Source organism: Oxyura jamaicensis, chromosome 33 (assembly GCF_011077185.1).
Source record: "Oxyura jamaicensis isolate SHBP4307 breed ruddy duck chromosome 33, BPBGC_Ojam_1.0, whole genome shotgun sequence".
Classification (NCBI taxonomy): domain Eukaryota; kingdom Metazoa; phylum Chordata; class Aves; order Anseriformes; family Anatidae; genus Oxyura; species Oxyura jamaicensis.
In genome coordinates this window covers 102,168-117,947 of record NC_048924.1, presented here as the reverse complement: position 1 = coordinate 117,947, position 15,780 = coordinate 102,168, and the positions used below count along the sequence as shown (strand labels likewise).

Genomic DNA, 15,780 nt, shown 5'->3' with positions numbered 1-15,780 from the left:
CTTCTGCCTTTCGCACCTGAGAGCCGTTTGCTCAGGTACCGTGTGTGTGCATGCAGCGAAACTAGGTCAGGGAAAGCGGGGCACAGAAAAGATGCCGCAGCTCTGGGTGTTGCCTGTGCCCGCAGCTTGCAGGGAAGCTGCTTATGCCGAGCACGGTAACGTCACGGAGCAAATGCCAGCAACGCGAGCGCAGAACAACGGCACGACACGTTGCCTCCCTCTCTGGCAGCCATGTACCAAGTGAGCCTACGCTCCACTTTTCCGAGGCCAGCTTCTGCTGAGATAAGACTCGTCAATTAGGTAGCGGATCTCATCACGGTGGGGGGGACACACCTCCAGACATGTGACACGGAACCAGTGGGATGGCATCACTGCAAACCCACAGCACCAGCCCTGGACAGGGCTCCCCCCGTGACAGACGTGCTCCAGGCAGCACCGGGAACCTACAGCAGCTGCAAGGGGAGGAGAGCAGTACCGATGGTCTGGGCGCATCAGGTACCCACCTGGACCAGAACACCCCTCTCTGGAGAGGGGGAGCAGCGCTGCGTGGCGGCGAGGGAGGAAGGCTGGGAGGCTGGAGGGCTGCATCGCAGACTTCTTTGGGTTGGAACCGACCTCGGTCGCTGCAGCAGGCTGCAAGAGGAGAGGTTTGCAAACCTGGGTGCCCAACACGAACCGAGCGCGGCCAGGTATACACCAAGCATCTGAGCTAGGGGACCAGCTTGAGCAGGCAGACAATACCAACCACTGCACACGACAATGAAAAAAAAAAATCTTCCATGAGTCCTCCAGGCCATGGGCTTGCCTTTTTCTTTTTTTTTTTTTTTTTTAAATGCAGGAGCGTGCATGCAGCAAAAAAAGATTTCTTGGTGTTTGGAGCCAGGAAGTGGGAAGGATGAGAACTGCAGCGCACTGCTGATAGCAGCTACCTCTTCTAACACGCCCCAAGAAAATAGCTCCATGGACAGCCAGGAGCAGAGCCGTGGAAAAACTGAAAGTGGAGGCCAGCAGAATCCCCGCAGCTGGGACTGAAGGATGGATGTGTTGCCCTCAGCCTTTTTCAGGGGGCTCATGAACAGAAGGGGAAGAGAACAGCCAGAATTCCTAGCTGAAGTCCTACAACCAGCATATATTTCTTTTAGGGCCCAAGGTCTCTGCAGAAGAGACCGCAATAAGGGACCAAGTGGTAGAGTGAAGAAAAATAAAATGTCCCTGCAGAGCAGAGGAGAGGCCACCCTCCAAATTCCCCTCAAGTCAGAATTGTGAGGGGTTGACACTTCTGAGAGGGACAGGGAAACCCAGGCTGTTAGGAACTTTGAATGGCTTCTGTACCAGATGGGAAACAAATCCAAATTAGGGCCAAAGAATAGGATCCAAGAGGCAAGGCCTGCCCTATCCTCAGCTCACCCCACTGCTGGAAATCCACATCCAGGTGCTGCACAAACACCAGTGTGCAGAATAAAGGCACACACCACTCTTACACACCCAGGATCCTAAAGCAGTGCAAGGACGGGGTGGAGCTCCTGAAGGTATAATAAACAATAACAAACATTTGGAGAGACTTCCTTGGCCCAAAAGAAGAATTCAGAAAATAGACTGTATGTAGATTGTCCCCTGCTCAACTGCTTCTAGGAATGTGTGAGGTCCGAGGTCCAGGGCTCTGGAGGCAGGGAGGGAGGCCAGGCAGGCAGCAGCAGCGTGGCTCTTTCCTCCAACGAGATCCTTCCCTCCTGTCGCCTGACTTCAAGGAGGGCATCCTCCTCCTCCTCCCCAGCTCCGTTTGGAAGAGCAGAAGCAGCAGGCACGGAAAGCAGCTAAATCCATTGGCTCTGATGGACAAAAAGTCAAAGGGACATCAGAGATGTTGCGCGCCCCCCCCCCCCCCCCCCAGAATGAGACCAGGAGAAAATACCAGTGCTGAGAGACCCTCAAGGAAAGTCAGAGGAAGGGACGAGTTAAGTTTAGTGAGCAGGAAAAATCCTTCCGAGATGAAACATCCTGCCCTCCTGCTCCTTTTAAAACCTGTACAGCCATCTCTGCTGGAAAAGTGTCCCTGTACCATGCACGGCAGAGAAAACAGAAGTCTTAAATTAAAAAAAATATATGTAAAAAAAATGATTTTCCCTAAGTAAAAAAATATAAAACCAACCAAAGCACCCCACCACCAAGCAGCTTTAAGCCAGCCTCAGCCATTTCCCATCTCTAATGCTGTTTTCTCCTCCACCCTTGTGTGCCCAGAGGAGTTTTCTTCCCAGGCTGAAGCCAGTCTCCAGGCATTAGGAAGGAAAATTGTTATATTATTTTTTACTTTTTTAAGAAAGGGCCCTTCCATTCAAATCCGGCTCAGCTGAGGATGTGTTATCATGGCAACCATCCCCTCCCTGTCTACCCCAGCAAGGAGAGCATTAACCACGCAGATCTGAACAATCCTGCGCTAGCACACGGACTGCAGCCAAGCCCCACTGCCCCATGCAGCCCCTCCAAGCCGAGGCCAGCGCAATTTGACATGAACCAGATCTGTCAATGGCCCAAGACAGACACGTGGGCAATCATGAGCAGTGGAAAAGACGTAGCACACTCCATTCAGCTCCAAACACTGATAAATAATTCAGGAAGAGAAATGCCGCAATACAGAGCAGAGCACGGTTTAAAAATAGAACATGTGCTGATGCCAGAGGAACAGAGGGAGAGAAAAGCAGAGAGGTGGCATGAACTAAAGCCTGTGTGGCAACAAGCCGGGGGCTGGCGGGCGCTGCAGCCCCCTAGCTCAATGCGCTGATCCCAGCAGATGTTTATTTGCTCACCCTTTCAATTAGGAATCCCGAACTATTATTCACATGGCAACAGCAAGCAGGGCTACCCCTTCTGGATCGCAGCCCTGCAGCAATGCACGTACCCAAGAAAAGAGAAAAAGCCTTCACGCTGGAAAGCCTGCGGCAAGGACAGGGCTGAGGCGTGCCTGGCGGACACCAGCGATGCTCAGCTTTATGCGGTCCAGCGCTCTCCACGGGGTGCAGGTAGATGCTAGAGGCTTTTCTCAATGCAGCCAGTCTCCTAAATTCAGACGCCTTGCATTCAGATGCTTCCATTCATCCTACGTACCATCCATCACTAGCCAACTGTCCCATGTTTGACGCACTTTTCTGTAACACACTGCACAGCATCACCACCACCGCCACCCTTTAGGGTGAAAGGGCTCAAGAAACCACTACTTCGTCTCCAAACTCCACTGTCCTTCCCACACCGATAACTGCACAGTAAGACACCCCTTTGCGCTGACTTAGTGCATCTCACCTGTCCCAGCACATCTGCAATTGAGGTGTCACCTGTATTTTCCTTTTGCACAACATAAGTGATGTAAGTAATACCAGAAACATCATTATCAGATTAAATATTTTCCCCTTCAAGCTGCAGACCCAAACACATTTCACATTTACTATCGGCTGTGAAGAAGCCTTGGTCGCAGAGTCCCTTCATCCCGCTTTGCCACAGGCGGTTCTCCAGAAAAGAGGGGCCGTTCCAGGCTCTGCAGAACCTGTGAAATACTCTGACAGATGGCTGCTTTTTTCTCTCCTCAGAGTTTCAAAAAATAACACCAAAAAGACACCAATCTCTCCCTGCCTCCTCACGAAGGCGAACAACATCAGTTTCCCAAGTATTTATAAAGCAGGAAGCTGCCATTAATAAGAAAAAGCAGATTTTTTATAGGGAAAAATAATATGCTATCATGTACAGCTAATTCAAAGCCTAATAAATCTGTAGGCAGAAGCAGCTTACTGCAAGTATTTCAGGTTCTCTTCCCCCTCCCCAAATATCCAAAAAAAATGAAATCATAAAAAATGAGTGAAAGAAAAAGTTAAAAGGCCACTGAGAGGAAGTTCAAAAGACAGACCTAGATGACTACTTGTAAAAACCTCAGTCTTAAACAGGAAGTCATAAACAAACGGCCCCTTAGGTTCAAGCAAAGATCTCCCAAAATGTATTTTGCCCTAAATTTGAGCTGAAGTGAACAAAGCCATATTGCTCAGCCTTCATCACTGGAGCACTGCAAAGTCCTACTGACGTTTACCTGTGAGAAGAGGCTGACCCCCAGCTCCCCACACCTTCCTTTTGGGTAGCTGCAGAGAGCAATGAGGTCTCCCCTGAGCCTCCCCTTCCCCAGACTAAACAGCCCCAGTTCCCTCAGCCGCTCCTCATAAAATGGCTCGGGTTGGAAGGGACCTCATGCACCACACAGTTCCAGCCCCCTGCCACAGACAGGGATGTCACCCTCTAGACCAGGTTGCCCAGGGCCTCATCTAATCTGGCCTTGAACACCTCCAGGGATGGGGCATCCACAATTTCTTCCAGCGCCTCACCACTCCCTGAATGCAAAATTTGCTCCTAACCTCTAATCTAAATCTCCCCTCCTTTAATCCCAAACCTTTCCCCCTTATCCCATCAATATCTACCTGAGCAGAGAGTCCTTCTTCTTCCTTTTTGTAAGACCCCTAAGAGCTGGGGCCTCCTTCAGCAGGCCACTGAAGCGCCCCCACGCGTGACAAAACCACGTGCCGCCATTTCCAGCGGGCAGGCCCCAGCCACGGCTGAGCCCCAGGGACCCGCATTTACGAGGCGAACCCACTGCTGGCACGTTTGGTCTGACATCAGACCCAACTCCCTGCCTCGCCTCAGTCAGACAGGAGGCTTTCATAGCCCTATTTCCATGATTGTCCTGGGTTACTTTTAGCCACCAACACCTGCTGTGGGGTTTCTCTCCGCAACACACAACCACACAATTCCTCAAGGAGTTGTTGCAAAGTCTTCCCTTCCCCAAAATCGCTGTGTATTACTAGTCTATGGGATCCAGGCCCAAAATTATAATAGAGTAAGAGCAACAGACCGCGGCCTACCAAGGGCATGGGAGCGCTGTAGGTTTAAATTCTGGGAAGTTTGTAACTCTGGCAGACGCCAGGCCTAGAGCAAAGGCTCCTCTTCTAATCAGGAAACCAATCTGAGAGGACACAAGCACGCAACTCGAGAGTGAAAGCTGCCAAACCCTTCCCATCGCGCAGCCGACCCCCTTCCCAGCGAGGATGACCACGACTTCCTAAAGCAGGCAGGCGGAGGAGATGCTGACAGCTTCTCTAGCAGAGCTTCTCCTCCCAAACTGCTCCCCAAAAATACATTGAGAATTCAGTAACTGTCCAGTCTACGCCTTTGTGCTTGTTTTTAAAGTGTGACTCTCGTATGTAACTTTGAAGTTACATTTTAAATTAAAGATGTGTTTGATGGAGAAAATAAAAAAGCAGGCAGTAATCGTTCTTCAAAGTGAGTTCAGAAGAAGCCTCACGTTATCCAGTTTTTCTACATAAGTATTGAAGCAAGTATTGTACTACATCAATAGCAGCAATGGGCATTTCCCAAGCAGCCAAAAAACTCAAAAGCCATGTCCTCAAAAGCACATGAAACTGAAGCCAATAAGCTCAGTCAATTAAAAAAAACAACAACACACACAAAAGCACACACACACAAAAAAAAGAAAACAGCAAAACAGCAGAACAGCATTTTCACCTTCAGCAGAGCCAGGTACCCTGCTCGCTTCAACAGGAGTGGCAGGGCTGTGCCCCGCAGTTCCAGCAGGATGAATCTTAAGGATTCCCAGGTTCAGGCTCTCCGTCCACAGCCAGCAGGGTTGTAAGATGTTGTTCTTTGCTGGGCCAAGCAGAAAGGCTTTGCAACACCTCCCAGCCACGAGCCATGAGGCTTGCCAAGATCAACTCGATCATAACATGCTGTTATCAGGATGCTTTAGGGGGAGGGAGGGCAGTTAAAGCTTACAGAATCATGCCAACAGTATTTGCGTTCGTATCTTGTTTGTCCAAGTCACATCTGAACACAAATGAAGGTACTCTGACAGAACAGTTAAAAACTCAAAAAAAGCCTTCCGATAGTTGACCAGCTAGAGAGAGCCTATTAATGCTCCCACTAGTGGCCAGACAGACTCATGAGATCAGTCCTCAGCACACCATCCACCCGCAGAACACCGATCGTTACGGAGCCAGGCTGACCAGTTCTGCTGCTGACCGAACAGTTCATTTGTTCATACAATTATGTTGGCACAACCCCGAACGTGGAGTCAGCAATAGGTCAGAGGCTTCATTTTCGGAGTAGCTCTAATAAGAGCTCCTACCATAAGCAGCAGCTGTATCAGAGGAAGCCCATTTGTACCAATATGAGCACAGCATCAGGCAAGAGCGCGGAGTTGCTTTTACTCTACCAGCAGAGCAAAGCCAGACTGCTCAGGCTGCTAAAAGCCCGCACAAACATTGCGGCTGAAAGCTGATATATCTGCCACTTTGCCAGATTCAGGGAGCTATGTGCTGGGGAGGCCACCTCCAAAAGGTGCCCAATGCCCAGGGCTTCACATACACCCAGAGAGCCTGCTACTCTCAGCCCCACGCCCCTGCTCAAATGAGCCCAAACCATCTCAGTCCCAGGTCCAAACCTGACACAGGGGAACAGCAAGGAGCAGGCACTCGGCTTCTGTAACTTTAAAGGTGGAAAGAAGCTTTAAGGTTTGAACAACCTCACCGAACCGCAGGCACAGGATCTAGACCACCCCTCTGCATTTTCCCCGTGTTCTAGATCTTCATTCTGCTTCCTTCCTTTCTTTCCTAGTGAGAAACCAGAAGGATTGGGCTCCGAAGCACCTGCTCGTTTTGGTTTGGCCATGGGGAAAGAGACAGGGCAGGATCCTATTTTCTAATGGACAGCATACCTGAAGCTTCCCCAAAGAGGTCAGTCTCTGAGATACAGGGAACACCTTCCATAATAAAGCGGCTCTTGTGTCTAAACTCAGCGCAGAAGAAATTAGTTTCTCAAAGAAAAGGATGTCAAAGCAATATAAGAATTTTATAACTTCATTAAAAAAAAATATATAAGAGCTGGCATAAAGAGTAGGCTGCATCTGCCCACACTCAATAATCATCACAGAAATTCACTGGGAGGCAGCAGTGACTCAGTCTGCACTACACAAAGACAGCTTGTGCTCGCAATACATAATGAAACTGGGCTTTATAGACGACCATAAATCTGCATGCGCCCCATTGACAACACACATGCAAGGGAATCCCAGCACTGACAGACAGGGGCTTGGAATTATCAGCCCTTCCTCTTGCTGCTACCCTAATAGATGATCTCAAAGCTTTCCCCCACCTCCTCCCACGCTAGGAGATGGATTTCATAGAATCACAGAATGGCTTGTGTTGGAAAGGACCTCAAAGATCATCTTATTCCAACCCCCCTGCCATGGGCAGAGATGCCACCCTCTAGATCAGGTTGCCCAGGGCCTCATCCAGCCTGGCCTTGAACACCTCCAGGGATGGGGGACCCACAACCTCTCTGAGCAACCTATTCCAGCACCTCACGACCTCTGAGTGAAGAATTTCCTCTTAACCTCTAATCTAAATCTCCCCTCTTTTAGTTCAAAACTATTTCCCCTCATCCTGTCAATATTTGATTGAGCAAAGAGTTGCTCTCCATCGTTTTGATAAGCCCCCTTTAAGTACTGAAAGGTTGCAGTGAGGTCCCCCAGAGCCTTCTCTTCTGGAGGCTGAACACCCCCAGCTCTCTCAGCCTTTCTTTACAGGAGAGGTGCTCCACCCCTTGATCATCTTTGTGGCCCTCCTCTGGACCTGCTCTAATAGCCCCATATCCTTCTTGTGCTGGGGGCTCCAGACCTGGATGCAGCACTCCAAATGAGACCTCCAAGAGCAGAGCAGAGGGAGACAACCACCTCCTTCCCCTGCTGGCCACCCCTCTCTTGATGCAGCCCAGGACACAGTTGGCCTTCTGGGCTGCAAGCATGCACTGCCAGCTCATCCTGAGCTTTTCATGCATCAGAACCCCCAAGTCCTTCTCTGCAGGGCTGCTCTTACTGAGTTCTTCACCCAGGCTGTCCCCATGTCCACGATTGCCCCTGGATTTCTCCTAGAGGAGAAGTGCTCTGTTGCACCCACTGCTCACGCTGCCAGGAGGCCATGCCCAGCTGTACCCCCGCAGCCAACAATCCCTGGTACACTGACTCTGCTTTCTTTCTAAACAGCAGCGATAGTTCCCCTTTTATAAAAGGGACAATAATAATCAAAACAGTAAGAAGACAGACAAAAAAGGGCAAAAAGCTGAAGTGCTCAAGTCAAAACACACAGAGAGCCCACCTCACGCGTTAGCAGCCCATTGAGATCGCCCAGGTCTGACAGCAGCACGGCTCCACACCTGCTTTTCACAGACAGGAGGGTCCGAGCTGCAAAATTCCCGTGATATGATTCAGAAGGAAGAAATGACATCGAGTCATCAGTACAACCTCTCATCTGAAACCAAGCTGTTGGGCAGCTGGCACTGGGAACAGACATGTACGTTGTTCTGCTTGTGTGTTGAATTTCGATTTAATAAAACCAGTTGGGCAGCAGACAAGAGCTTATACGAGGCTACCTCCCTCCTCTACTGCTTGGGGAGACTGAATATTGTCTACCTGGATGCTCACTGAAGTCCCCAGAGATCTGTTTTGCCACAGCTCTACTTGGGTTAAATTTAGCACAATAATGGAAGTCGATGGGAAGTATGCAATTGATTTAGATATCTGCACTTAAATGCTGCCAGGCAGCTCGTTTTCTGTGTGATCCCAAAGTATCTGGAAAGAAAGGACATCCCAAAAAACCACCAGGACACGCACTGAACTATCAGTGGATCTAGGAGCTGATGATCCACATTACAAGACTGCCAGGAGCTTGAATTGGCCAAGTGTCCACAATGGTGCCAGAGCAGGTGTGGAACACAACAGCGCTTAGATGTTGTAATAAACCATTGCTACGTTATGGAACAACGCTGAGCAGCAACATCTCTTTTGCCAGCACTTTTGCTTGTTAAACAAGTCAAAAGTATTTTGAATGCCTTACGACTGCTGGTAGTAAGTCTCTGTTTCTTGTTTTCCACAGTCACCGTGCTTGGTCCTCAGAGCTGGGGTACCTTAACAGACAGAGATACAAAGCAAAACTTCTTTGCTGCCAGAAGGTAAAGAGTGGCATTAATTACCTCTAATTCACAACCCACAGGTAAGCCAGAGAGTTAGCCTTTAGTTGTAAAAAAAAATAAGAAGAATAATAAAAAAAGGCATTGCAAACACCCTTCCTACCTTATCTCTGAAGTACTGGGAAGGATCAGCTCAAATGAATGTCTGCACTGATGTAAACCAGGCAAAACTAGCTGCTTGCTGGGGACAGAGATATCCAAACACCAACTCCTTGTACTCCACCGCAGAGAGGAAGGGAACCTACAAATTACATCAGCTCTAAACTTCCTCCCACAGCCCGACCTCCAGCAGCAGTGCGGACACGGCTCTGCCAGCTGGAGGTGCGGAGGTGCTGCACCCACTCGTGAGGTCCATCGAAACCAGAGGCGCCCAACGCAGAGCACCCAGATATCCAGGGCTGTCAGCACCTCTGCAAGAAAGAAACCATGGCAAGCTACCAAAAATACAGAGCATCAAAATAAGCGTATTGCTCTAAAAGAACCTATTTCACTCACATTAACTTCCAGAAATGTACACTTCAAAAGAACCGCAACCGGCACATGGAAAAGCCTCCAGCAAATGCGGCTGTTTGGTCGTATCTGGCTCCAGGAAGAGGAAGCCGTGGTAACAGCTCCCTCAGGCAGAGGCGGTGATCAGAGAGCAGGACTCTGGGCTCTTTTCAAGCACAGTCGCTTCAGTGCCACGCTACGAGCTCCTGAACAGTATGGCAGCACCGCTCACCTCATCTCCCAGGGCAACTGTTGTTCCTAAGGAACTGGAATCCTCAGGCGAAAGAAACCAGGAGAAGGACAGCATGTTATTATTAGATCGGAATCGACATAAGCTGGAAACAGAATCCAAACCCCAAACTAACCATTCTACCTACTCGAAACTTCTGTTAGGAACCTCAGTTTGGAAGCCGCAATAGCATCAGCTGAAGCATCCCTCTCACTTGCCATGGACCCAGAAGCATCAATCACCACCGCAACTTATTTCTCTGACCACTCCAAGCCTTTAAGATACGCTACCAAAACACACAATTAAAAAAAGGGAAAAAGAAAAAGATCCAGACCAAAGGTAAGAGTCATTTGGGTTACAGCACTTGCTTCCTCCCAGGATTAGACTTCCCTGCCAGGGCTACGTCAACAGCAAAGAGACACAGACGTCTTCTGCCTTCTATTAGGTTTAGGGGCCAAAGAACAAGTTGTAAGTTCTGACCCTGCAGCTGCCTCTTCTCAAAAAAGAAAAAAAAAATCAAGTTCTTCAATTAGTATCGATATAGTTGAAGCTTACCATTAAGTGATAGGTGAAATACACTGCATAGCGCATATATACTGCAAACATCTGTGCTGGGATTACCTTGATGCATTCTTCACACTTTTCAAACAACTCTTTGCATGACAGATTCACACTTTTCAAACAACCCATTTTGGCATGAAAGCATTCCCTGTTCCCCCACCTGATTCTACACAGGAATTACGCCACGACAAAATGACTTTGAGTTAACATTTCTCCAATACATTAATTCTTTTCTTTATCTGTCACCATCTACCACAGAAAGAAAGACAAGAAATAAAATTTAAAGTAGATAGATGGGAACGCTGGAACACAGCGGGTGAAATCCAAACTCCATTTTAATCAGAGAAAGCTTTGGTTCATACATCGCCTTTACAAATAACTGGAGAGCAGGGTAGCGTAGGAGAAGACAACAGAAAAATGTTTAAGCACTGAAGGGAGGGTAAGCCTGGAACCAATTCTCCAGGTTATTATTACTATTTCATTAAGTGGGTGATTTATACACCTGCCCCCTGAAAACAGAGCTTCAGAATAGAGACACTGACACAATCTTAAATTTAGCAACACAAATGGCATCACTACTATAAGGGGAACTTGATGCATCTGCACTCTGACAAGAGGATAGGATATCAGGGGCAGAACAAGAGGCGCTGCAGAATGTCTGGAGGAAGGGGTTTAGGGATCTGACGTGGGCACGCTGCCCTGCTCCGCTCCTCAGGCATCCCTCAACAAGTGAGCCGACCAACTCCTGGCAGTTCTCCTTCCCCTCTACTTCAGCTGAACCCTCTATTCCCTCCAAGCCTTTTTCAAGGCTTGTTGCAGACGACCTGAGACAACTACAACAGGGACGGGCAGAAGCAACGAATCCTCCTTCAGCTGCTATGAGACCGAGCGATGCCGCTGCCCCTTCTCCTGGCACTGCCTCCTCCAAGCAGCGGCAGAACCCCAGGTCCTTACGCAAGCTTTTCCCAGCCACCGAGGACGTGACTGCACATCATTTTGTAAGTTCCCTGGGACTTCGCTCGCTTTCTGTATAAATCCATGTTACTTTAGGAAGTGTTCGTTTACTCACAGCCCTCAGCTTTTACTCAACCAAAACAAGACATGCAAAGTCACACAAGTTTAACTCAACAGGTGACATAACACCTGACGTTGGCCATGTCAGCGCGGTTTTGGACACGTGCAGTGCCCCCCTCCAAGCCTCACTTGCTGGGTTTATCTCCTCCTCGTCACACAAGCCCCAAAACCACACGGAACACTACGCTGTTCAAACCAGCTGCATCACATCTCTAGTTCGGTGCAGAACAGTACAGTCAAAATACCCTGGGACTGCTCTCGGCCACAAGACGACCTCGAAAACTTAAGCCCAACGTAAACAACTGTAAGCCACTCACCTAGCAGTGAGTCTGCGGGAAGCCTGGAGCAACTGTTTGAGAAATGCAGTATTTGCCCCAAGAATGGATTAACTTTAATCGACAGCATAGCGTATAGTCCTGCACTCCACAGAGCAGGCTGCTGGAAAAACCCCTAGGTAATGCTGGGCCCAAAAAACTTGAGGTCATTTAATGCAAGCACCGTGCCTGGGTAAATCGGATTGTGGCTGAGACCCCAAGAGACCCCACCAAATGCAGACGTGGACAGACTGCCTTCCTCTGCCACCTCATCAAGAGACGATCCACAGGCAGGTGATTCTACAGCTGCAGCTCACAGATGCGAGAGGACACAGGGATCTGCAAGATGCAGTATGTCCTGGCAAGCAGCACCCACTTCTTCTAGTCCAACAACTAGAACCCTGGGAGACTGCAGATCTTGTCCCAAAACAGCAAGCCACAACGAAGATGCCTGGTGAGAAATCAAAGGAAATTAGTTCCTTTAATTCCACTCCACCGAACATCCTACCAGCCTACAGACCTGACCCTCACAGGTCAGGCAGCCGAATCTCAGAGCAGCACTCGCCCAACTCCACCTCTGGATGGAGAGCAGCCTACCTACAGCTACACCACAGAATCTAGCTTCACAGTTCTGGTCTGAGGAAGATGTGAGCAATCAAGGCCATTAAGACCAACCGAAGAGGAAGACGGTGCTACAAACCGAAGTCGGATATTGTTAAATCACTCCAGCTTTCATCACGCTCACGCTACGCAGGTAGCTCAAACTGGCCCTCAGGAACCACTGGGGAAAACCTGCAAAGCCTGATGGCTAAGGGGTCAGGTGGCTCCAGATCCTACTCACCTCCAGGGCACCAGACCCCAGTCAGTCCCCACTCCTGAGCAGGGGGAGAGATCAGGGAACGGACCATATCCAAGTGATGTTTCTCCTTCACAACTGGCATGAGTTGAGTTGGGAGTCTTAATCCAGCTCCTCAAAAGCCAGGTGGCTGTCTCCAGCAAAGCATCATCACTGCAAGCAACCTGTTGGGATCCATCCTCACTTGTGCAATCCCTGGAGTCTGAAGTAATGGTTTACTATCCAGTGAAGCTGCCATCAAACATCACACTGTGCCAGCTTGGTGGACAGAGAAAAAAATAATCAGTCTAATGTCTTTCCTCATCATCTAGACTGTCGAAAAATACCCTCATGTTTGTAAATATACACATACACACACACTGGAACAAGCTTCCGAAGTTTCTGCGTACATAGAATCCATCCTTATATTCCAGAGAAACAGGAATGAACAGGGGGAAATCTTTAGAAATAAATGTTTGATAGCGCACTGAAAATATAAAGAGCTGTGGATGGGAGAAGCGAGACCCTAAGAGAACATCTGCTGGGGAAAAAATTCAGCAAGCCAACTGCAAACTACTGAACTGTCATTCCGTAAGGAAGGAAGATTACTGCAGGTAACCTTGGTACAATTTAATGGAGAATCTCTAGCATGAATTCAAGAAGGACAAAGGGGTTATGCCAGTCAGCCTTAACAGCCTACAAGTGTCAAACAGGACAGAAGTAAAGAACGGAGCACAAGGAATCGGAACTACCTGAAGTTACTACAGGGAACCAGACCCCCCAGGTCTCAAAGGGAGATGGAGAACAGGTCGAAGCAAGAGATGAGGCGAGATTCTCAGCAAGTACCAGTGAGAGAAAACCAAACTGAGACCAGCCACACATGGAATTTCTTTGCATGCTGCCAGTGGGAAAAGGAACACCGAGACAGAGACTTGGAATCAGCAAGGGCACAGCATTTTGATCTGTACACGGGCAGGCGTTTGCTTTTGACGAGCAGATGGGGTCCTACAACACACTCCCATTGCTCCTCATGCAGATGGAAGAAAACAATTCTTGTACATGGCAATGATATGGGATATCTGTGGACTACGTCCTGCTCTCCTCTCGAGTATTTTCTTTGTGACACCAGCCAGTGTCCCCAGCACGGCTGGCAGGTGAGGGCAGCTCTGCTGCTGCTGTTCCCCAGTTTTTGAAGCAGCAGCCACAAAACTCTGCCAAAGGGCTTCCCTCCCTCTTGCTACCGTTAGGATACAATTCTTCTGCCTATCCTTTGTTTGGTGATAAACAGACACCAAAGCTTGGCAATGTTTCCAGCTCCCCAAGCAGGTTATCCTCCTTTACCAACACTTCTTTTCAGTACTCTTCTTCCGCTTTTTAAACTTTGACTTTGCTCTAAAACCGAAGACAGACAGTAATCTGCATCTACTCAGCAACACGTGCAGGATTAAGGCTAGCTTTGTGTTTCCAGCTCCCGTCACATCTGAATCCTCTTCAGCTGCAGTTCAGATTCTAATGGATCACTTTGAACAAACAGAGGCTGCAAAAGCAGCAGGAGAAATAATACGCTCAGGGTTTGTTTCTATTCACAATTCCAGCAGCATCCTTGAGCTCTAGGAAAAATAAAGCCTTATCCTGGAGAATTGGAAGCTCTGCACTTGAGCAGCTTCTGCCAGAGGCTGGCTCAGTGTTCCTCACACTGAAGCTTGTTCCCTTACAAGCCCTACTACTAAGGCACACCTACTTGAGTTATCAGCATAAATGATTAGAAATGTGCCTTTTTTTTCCCCCCAGACCTCTTCTGACAGCACTGAAGCCTCATAAAAGATAGGAAATTATACAGAGAACAGGCAGGGCAGAAGCAGTTGAGCTCAGGCCAGTTCAGATTCTCTGCAGCCTAACAGCTGATCAGTAACAGAGCGATCCATAATAAAAGTGACAGCAGAAACCCATTAGGGTTTGCAGACCTCCCTCCATAAACCAGTCATCAACTGGCTACAGCCTTGCCTACCGACAAGGTGTTGGCCCAGGTTGGATTCTCTTCTGAAAGGCATGCACCCTTCTTGTGGCTTCTGAAAGAGGAGTTATCAAGCCCCTTATAAAATCAGGGACCAGTGCAGCAGCATAGAGCCAGGCTCAGCTTCTTAAAACAAACAGAAAGAGGCCAGAAAGAACAATAAATGGAAAAGGTCGCCATCCATGAAAGATATAATACAGAACATAAGGAACTAAAGGACGTAAGGAAAGGGATGAAAAAGTGGTTCACAAAATGGGGGACAGAAGAGAAGTAGTAACCCCCTCCCCATTACATCCATTTCCCCACCACACGAGGGGCTCAGGGGGAACACCTCTGAGAGCCCGTTCCAAACGGACAAAGGGGCCCATTGGGAACAACATCAGCTTACCTGGGAGACTCGCTGCCAGAACGCCACCCCGGCAAGAGCCGGCGGCAACCCTGACACCCAGACAGAAGAACCCAACTCCAACACCTCCCAGCAAACAGCACAGCGAGGATTTACGTCCACCACCAGACAGAGAACATGGAGCCACCAAACCCCGTGTAACCCCTGGCGCACCCCCCCCAGAACCCCGGGCCCCCCAGGAGACCCCCCCAGCAGCCCACCGGCTCCCTGTGATCCCGTCCCTGACGGCGGGGGGGGGGGGTTTCCAGGGCCACGTTTCGAGGCACTGCGGGCCGGGATCCCCTCCCCGTGCTCCCGGGGCACCAGACCGGGCGGCCCGCGGCCATCGCGGCGCCGGGCCCCGCTCACCTGTTGCTGCTCCGCCTCAACCGGGAGCCGCCGCGGCCCCGGGCCGGGCAGAGCCGCGCTGCCGGTGCTCCGCCGGTTGCTCCCGGGGGCGGGGACCCGGCGGGGCCTGGCGGGGAACGGGAGGGCGCCGCCGGGGCTCGCTCTGGATGGAGGCTGGAGACCCGCGGCCGGTCCGGTCCCGAAGGCAGCAAACGAGGGACCGGCCCAGCGCCCCGACGGCTCCGATCCCGGTCTCGGTCCTGGTCTCGGCCCCGAACCCAGTCCCAGTACCGTTCCCTGTCTCGCCCCGCTCCCAGCCCCTGCCCCGGTCTCGCTCGCGGTCCCGGCCTCCCGCCTCCCCCGTCCCCCCGCACTCACCGGGCCGGGGCCGGGCCCTGCGCCACCGGGCCGGGGCCGGGGCCGGGGCCGGGGCTGCTGCCGCCGCCGCCGCCACCCCGGGGC

At 50.2% G+C, this 15,780-nt stretch overlaps 2 protein-coding genes across 3 annotated transcripts in view; one reads left to right on the top strand and one right to left on the bottom strand.

Annotated features, from left to right (window-relative positions):
- The window catches only part of R3HDM2 (R3H domain containing 2), a 54,651-nt gene extending 38,931 nt beyond the window's left edge, over positions 1 to 15,720 (bottom strand). Inside the window, exon 1 of one of the 2 annotated variants that reach the window (XM_035308845.1) lies at positions 15,697 to 15,720. The gene's annotated coding sequence lies outside the window, so the exon portion shown is untranslated. Of the gene's footprint in view, positions 1 to 12,577; positions 14,761 to 15,696 lie in introns of those variants that run through there. The other variant, XM_035308843.1, reaches the window with a different exon arrangement.
- LOC118155530 (inhibin beta C chain-like) overlaps positions 15,573 to 15,780 on the top strand; it is a 14,140-nt gene continuing 13,932 nt past the window's right edge. Inside the window, exon 1 of the mRNA XM_035308851.1 lies at positions 15,573 to 15,593. The gene's annotated coding sequence lies outside the window, so the exon portion shown is untranslated. The remainder of the gene's footprint in view (positions 15,594 to 15,780) is intronic.